A 7,726-nucleotide genomic window follows, 5' to 3' on the forward strand; every position below is an offset into this window, starting at 1 on the left:
GGCCTAGTGTGCTTCATTAAATGTTGGTCAGTGTCCCCCAGTGGTCCTAGAGGTATAGTCGAGGCTAGAAAATTTCTGCAAAATCCTACTCTCCTAAATTATAGGCATTGATGTTATTCCTCCTGGAAAGCCTCCTCTGGCCTCCAACATTGAATTAAGTGCCTTTTCTCTGTGCTTTCAGAAGCCTCTGCACTTGCCCCAATGTATTTCTTCGTGTAATATATGCATTTACCTGTTTTTATTTGACTTCCTCTCTGTTGGAAGCTCCTTACAGAAGAGACCTTGTCTTGACCTCTTTTGTCTTCTTAATGTACGGATAGTGCTTGGTAGACATTTGATAAGTATTTCTTGAACTGAATGAATAATGCAGGTTTACCATAAGTAATGCCTTTCAAATGTTTGAAACATTTTCAAAGACCTCAGACTAGACTGGATAATTGCACTAAAGGCATAAACATAAATGCCTTTTAATTAATAAATGTGGCTAAATTTTGTAATTAAACTACTGAAAATAAAGGTTACTCTAGACCATTAGAGAGAACAGAATGCAGTGCCAAATGAGTACCTTTTGGATCCGCCCAAAGGATTTATCTATCAAATTGCTAAAAGGTCCTCTTTATAAAAGTTTTACTTATAGGATGACTTGCTAGTATAAGGGTTATTTGAGCATTTGAGCAGCTGTTGAATGGGGAGCAGAGCTCTTATAATCTGCTAGGGAGAAAAAAAGACTCTGCAGAAGAGAAACCTGGACTTGGAGTCAGAAAACTTGGGACTCAGCTCTCAAAACTGCTATGCGAACCCAGGCAAGCTACTCAAAGTCTCTGATCTTCCATTTCTTATCTGCATACTCAGAACCGCCCGATCGGTTCTGCTTACTTTGCAGAGTTGTGAAGATAAATAAGATAATGTAGAAATGAGGTAATAAACTACAAAGAATTCTCCTTCTTATCAAAATGGTGTAACACATAAGCTGAACTGACCTCCTGAATCCTAGGATGTCTTTTGTCCAGCGGTTGGAAAACATATCAGACCTTAGGACTTTTGATTTGATAGTCAATCCATCCATTGTACCCTCCCGCCTCTTTCTAATCTGACAAGGAAAAGAATACAAATCACTGGTAGAGGCATGTAGGCTTGTAAAAGTGTGTCCTTGGCAGGCTACTTTATACCCTCTGGTATTTAACAGCACAGTCAGAGTCCACCTCCAGCTAGTTTTTGTGTACAGCTTATTGACAGCAGCATGAAAATATCCAGCGACAGACTGTGGCCACGGGGGTGTGGGGTGCTGGCAGGACAGAAGAGCACTGTTTTCCAGTGCAGTTCTCCCATTCTCTGCTCTTCTCCAGGCTGTCGGGGCTTGGGTCTTGCCAACATGTTGAAAGCCCTGGCCAATTTTCCTTCCAGGCTGCTCAGTTGAGGTTAGCAGGACGATTGGCATGTTTACCAATTCTGTACCTCTACTGCCTGCTCTGCCAGCATTTCAGCGTGAGAAGGCTTTGTCACTCCCTGGTGGCCCTTTGTCTTGGTTTATGACAGGTTTATTATCTTTTATCTACCAAGCCCAGAGAGTAGAGGATGGGTGTTTGATTTCATATGCCAGATACCATTGACTTTAATTATCTTCTTGAAATCAGTCCAGCACTCAGGAGGGACTGAAATCTCAAATCACCCCGTAGTTTGGACCGTCTCTAAAACCACAACGTGCATATATAACGTATTCAGTGTTTGTCAAGAAAAGGCTGTATTTTGCTGAGATGTGATTTTCTGATATGCTCCATTTAAAATGAATGGTTTTGTGTGTATGTAGATTTATAATTCTGACGGGGAAATAGCTATAAAATGTAAAATGTATAACGAGTCAGGACTAAGATCCCGTGCAGCGTTATTTGTCTATGTGCTCTGCTACATTTGGTGATACTCAGATCCTATTTTTTGCCTGGTGGTAAACGGACGGGAAGACGGGAAGAATGACATTGAGTGTGTGTCGTCACGTCACATTTTATAGTCCTTGAGAGGAAAAAAAATTTTCAATTTCAAATATCTCTCCGTAAGATTCTGTGTCATTGATTGGGTCCTGTCTGGTGCATCATTCGGTTTGCACGGTAGTTCAGTCGATTGTGGAATTAGGGCTTGACAGGGAATCTTAGAGCCAGGGCTGCACGCATGCATCCAGCCAGCACTGTTTATATGAAAGGGACTGTGGTAGGCATTGGAGAACCCCACCAAGCTCGGTGTGCTTACAGAGCAGAGCTGGGGTGTTTTTTTTTTTTTTTAAACCTCTCTTACACTCCTTTGAGAATCTGGTGAAAAGTAGGGACCTTCTATATGAGCAAAAAAATTCAGTTGCAAGAGATTCATCAATTATCCATGGAGGTAGGTTTAAGAACTTTTATTCCCTTGTCAGGGGCACAGGTAAGTGGATATACAATCACAGTAGAGTGGTAGGTTCTATCTTGGAGACGTGTCCAGGGTGCTGTGGGATTGCAGACGAGGAAGGGCCCCACTTTCCACTCAGGAGGCAAACACTTCTGCCTCACCAGTGGTCCAGTGTAGGCTCCTAGCTGTGTGCATCAGTCGTGGTGGATTTTCCCCGTCTTATCAGGGTTTTTATGGTGGGTGTGCAAGAGGGCAGAGAAATCAACAGGCCTCCTGGCAAGAGTTCTGGATGTGGGATTAGAAGTTTAGAATTTAGTAGTTCCTGATTCACCACATTCCTGTCATGTTAAATGGACACATTACTTAACCTTTCCAAGTTCCATATCTTAATTTGTAAAATTAAAATAGTCTTATCTGCCCCACCAGCCTCATGGCCAGGAAGGGGATCTTGCAGTGAGAGGGAGTAAGGGTTGGGTATGTGAAACAGTGAAGCTCTTCAGAAACCGTAATGTCCTATCAATGTAATGTGTTGTCATCACTATACCCACAAATACAGATACTTGAGGAAGAGATAAAACTTGGTTAAAAGGGACACATCCGGTAGCATCCAGGGACTTCCTGTGGCGCATGGTGATGGGAGGGCAATCACAGGCTGCCACGCAGAACTAAGCTTATAGGCCCCCATGGGGACCTATAAGAGACCGTGACCTTGATTTTGGAGATCCATCCACTCAAGGAACCACGTTCAAAAATCTTGAATGCATTGGCGAGAGAGCCAAATTTTTAAATTCAGAGAAAATAAGTTATAAGCCAGTGGTTGGATGATTGGACATACGTGTATTTAATGTGGAATTTTAAAAGCCCAGGAAAGTATAAACAGTTTGTCAACATGCCCATCCCAACCCAAACCACCCATTCCCTCTTTCTTTATCATTTGTGCTCCAGTTGAGAAGCAGCCTGGGGCTCAGCCGGCAGCCTGGCATGGCAGGAGGTGGAGGATGTGGGGATGGGCACACCAGTCTTGGAAGCTGGAGTTCTGGGTGTGAGTCTTGATCACCCTCCACTGAGCAGCTCGGGGGCAATGGACTATCTCCAGTTCTTCATCAGGAAACAAGATAGTAATATCCAGTTTGCCTAGCTCACTGGGTTGTTGTGAAGCGCTAGGCAAAATTTCTTTATAAAGAGCCAACGACATAAAGTACTATTACTGCATGCATAAATGTATGTGATCAATCAATGAAATGATCAAAAGGGAGAAAAAGACACCATATTACATTTTTACAGATGGGCTGCCTAATTTGCTTCTTAGTTAAATAAGCACATGCCGGGATGCTTGCCTGCCGAATTATGTTCGTGAAGTGTGTATCTAGAGGTTTCTGATCAAAATATATCCAGGAGCTCTGTCCTGGCTGCAGAAAGGAAGGCAGTCTTCCATTAGTGATTTTCACATTTTATGTTTAGCAAAAGGAACTTAAAAAAATATGCTTGCTTTTCAAGTAGATTCTATCTTCTGTAGGAACAAATAGCAAACCCTCCTGCCTCTGCACTTCTGCCCATATGCTCTCGGTTCTTTCTTGCTCTCCTCCTACTCGCCCTTTCCATTCCTCTCCTCCCCTCCCCACCTACTCACTGGGTATTTGCAGCCCAGAAGTGGCAGCTGCCCACACAGATGCATCCCAGTGCATCAGTGGTGGCACGGTATCCATAGGAACCTGAAAAGGACCAGGCAGCCGCTGCTTTCCAACCCACGTGTTCGTGGTGTGGCCAGACTGGCTGATGAAGGACTTTTGCTCCAGTTATGACACGTTAGGAATAGACAGGGCAGAAACTGCCAGTTTTGATCCAGACACTGGGATGTAAGCTATGCCCAGCAGGGGCCGATATGGGCAATTGTAGCTCACTTCCTATTAACCCGTTCCTGGAATCCTGCCTCTTACTCCAAGCTGAATACTCCCAGATCTCAGCCAGGCTGGGTATGTTAGGGAAACTGGACACTCTTTGAACTGGGAGCTTATTCTTTCATTCGACCATTATCAAACATTTACTGTATACCAGATATGGGCAAAGTATTAGGGGAAAACCCAAATAAATAAGATATGGTTCCTATTTTTAAGAAGCTGACAGTCTAGTGAGCAAGACAAGAATGTACACAAATAATCATAATGCCGCAAGTGCTGTTTCAGGGCTGAGCACGACGGGGACCACAGGAGGGAGGAGTTCTGCTTAGGTTCAGGAAAGCCTACGAGGGAAGATGACTTTTGACCCATGCTGTGAAAAATGACTCAGATTCTACCACTCGGAGGAGATAAGAATGGCATTCCAGGCACAGGGATTAGTAAGAGAAAGGCAGCGAAGCAGGAGGAATTGTGAATGTAGAACACACCTGGAGCAGAGTATCCAGTGGGGCAAATGAAGGGGGAGGTGGGCTTGTGTCAGGTTGTAAAGGGGCCTGAGAACCACGTGAAGGAGATTGGATGCGAAAAGGATCCAAGGCAGATATTTTTAAAATACTATCTTGAAAAAGTCAAAACCTGCAGAAGGTCCACTGCAGCTGTTGACCTTGGGGAGTGATACAGTTACATTTCTGTTTTGGATGGGAGCTCTGGGGCAGCGTGGAAATGGGTTGATGGGTGGGGATGGGGAAGCCGCAGGAGGCAGGGAGGCCCGTGAGGAGCTGCGGCAAAGCTACAAGCAAGAAGCCAAGAGGATCCCAAAGTGGGCAGGCCCGGAGAGCTGAAGAGCAGGTTCCTGGGGCATTAGACTTCACAGGGCCCCAGGGACTGGGTGGATAGGAGTTTGGGGAATTCGTGATGATGCTACCTTAATGGATGGGGTGGGGAGTTAGTGATGTGGGAGCAACATGGGGACCTCAGAAGGATGCTTCCAGGGAAATGGGAGAGCGTATGACTCAACTTTCCACTGAGGATAGCAGTTCTCAGCCAGAAGGAGCTCAAGCACTCTGAGTTGGGAAGGGCCAGGGGCTGAGTTCACAAGAACTGTGTCCTGGCACCAAACTTTACAGTATTTGAAAACAGCTATGTAGCCCTCCCTTAACTTTCCCAGCACCAGAACAAAACCATCGCAACTCCTTTAATCTTCTCTCGAGGCTTTAAATAACTCGGGTTGAACGGTACTCTCTCCTGTTTTCCCACATCCCAATTAAAATGCAGAGCCCCAGGCTACAGACAACACAGGAATCTTTCTCAAGTTATACATGTAATTATACATTTCATGTGTGCTGGGCCTACTTCATTAAAGATGACTGTGATTCCCGCATTGAGCACTTTAGTAAATACCCACTTTTGCTGGAAAATTAACATTTGTTACTTCATTTTTAAAATCTTTCCACTAAATATTGACTCTCGGCAGTGTGTTTGCCAGCCCTGTGGACAATAATTTGTTCCTCCTCCGGAGTCTCTAGAGCAAGTCTTCTCCTGACTTTTATTGCAGAATTGCTGTTTGGATACAGTTCCGGAGTCTGATTACATTAAGGAAGGAGATGCCTCTGGAAAAACACAAAATGAGGGAATAACCACATCCTGTCAGGAATGCACTGGTGGTCAGGCAAGGTCTCCTAGGAGAGCCAAAGACTGCTTTTGCATTTGAAGATGGGCTTTGCTAGTGTCTTGTAGAAGCTCTTTGTCAACAGAGCGGGGGGGAAAAACCCCAAATAAAAAACAGCCTGGGGAAAAGGCTGTTTATCTCAAGGTTTGCAGTAGGAAGCCTTCAAGGAACAGTACCTAGTTTCATCATCTTAGGCCTTCTGAACACCTGGCCTGATGGGTGAAAAGATGTGGGAATTTTAGCAAGCTCTTGAGTTGTCAGAGGTATTCGTGGAGATGTTCATTACCCCATAGACTCCTTAATAACTGGTCCTACAGGTTACAGCTGGGAGGTGACCCCTGGGCCGCCTCCCCCCTTCAAGTGAGCGCACTCCCACTGCCTTGGAGCCCCCAAGGGCCATAATCTCTGTGAAGGTGCCTGTGGATTGCCATGCTGCTACTTTTCCCACAGACCTTGTCGCCTTCAGCACTGGGCAAGGCCAGGCTTCTTTGCCACGTGTACCTGGCACTCTGCCATCCCCCTGGCACTCTTCCCTCTGCTCGGTAGGATCCTTCAATGCCTCCACTCTCTTTCCTCTCCTCTCCTTTTCTTAAGTTCCTCATCCAAACCACAGTCCTCAGAAATAGTTTTTAAAATTCCCCCAAGGATGATAAATAACTAGCATCACTCTAGATGTGTAGGAGAAAAGTTACTGCATTAGATGCAATGGATCTCTTAGGGCATTAAGGCTTAATTCTGCCACGGAACTCTGGCTGAGAGACTTGTGAGCTTGTGGAATGTTTTTTCCATCTTGGGGGTGGAGAAACTCTGGTCCCATCAACTTCCTGTCATTGATGATATTTCTCCTAAATATTCGAATTACATTGGGACTCCTCTCTGACCTACTGAAAGCTTAGGTTTTTGGAAACTTTAGCCAGAAAAAGACTCTCAGGGAGTTCTTCCATGTGAACCCTGTCCTGACACAACGTGTTGAGGATAGCATATTGGGGAATCACATGAATCAGGAAAAGTCAAAAGGAGGAAGATACTAAGGGAGAAGAGAGGTTGTCACCCTGTTACCATTAGAGGAGCACTAGTCTCAAGTATTTCAAGGTCTGGCAGTTGGAAAGGAGTAGGTTTGTCTTGTACTTCACAGGATGCGTGTATTAAAGTAAATAGTGATAGCTACTGAAACAGATAACTCCTGAATCTCGGTGACTACACAGAATGAAAAGTTCCTTCTTGCCCCTATCCCAAGCCAGTGGGGATGCGGGTGGGGGTATGCCTCTGCTCCATGAAGTCACTCGGGGCACTAGGCATTGCCCTCCTGCCTCCAGAGGCCTTGCCATTTTCCTAGCAGAAGAGGAGAGAACAAGGATCACATGAGAGGCTCTTATGGGCCAGGCCTGGAAGAGACACAGAACACCTGGTCCACATTCCACCAGCCAGAACTCAGTTCTCTGGCTACGGCTTCCTGCCTGTAGCCTGGAAATGTCGCAAGAGGAAGAAGAGAACATGGGTGTTGATAGTAACCAAAGTTTGGATGTTTGGAGCCGTAGGTTTTGGCTCGAAATGAGATACTAATTACTTGGGAGAATTAGCATGGCCCACGATGGGCAACCTCATGAAATAAGATCATTGCTGGAATGTTATTTAGAGAACAAATTCCTGCCACTTCTACTTCAGAGTTCTAAACTACAGTTCCCAAACAGCACAGCAATTCCCCCCACCCTCCCTTCTTCCACTTTCCTTGTGGGGCAAACTTCCTAGTTCACGGTGCTGAGAAAAGAGAGGGTCAGACAGCACG

This window comes from Hippopotamus amphibius, chromosome 1 (genome assembly GCF_030028045.1).
Source record: "Hippopotamus amphibius kiboko isolate mHipAmp2 chromosome 1, mHipAmp2.hap2, whole genome shotgun sequence".
NCBI lineage: Eukaryota > Metazoa > Chordata > Mammalia > Artiodactyla > Hippopotamidae > Hippopotamus > Hippopotamus amphibius.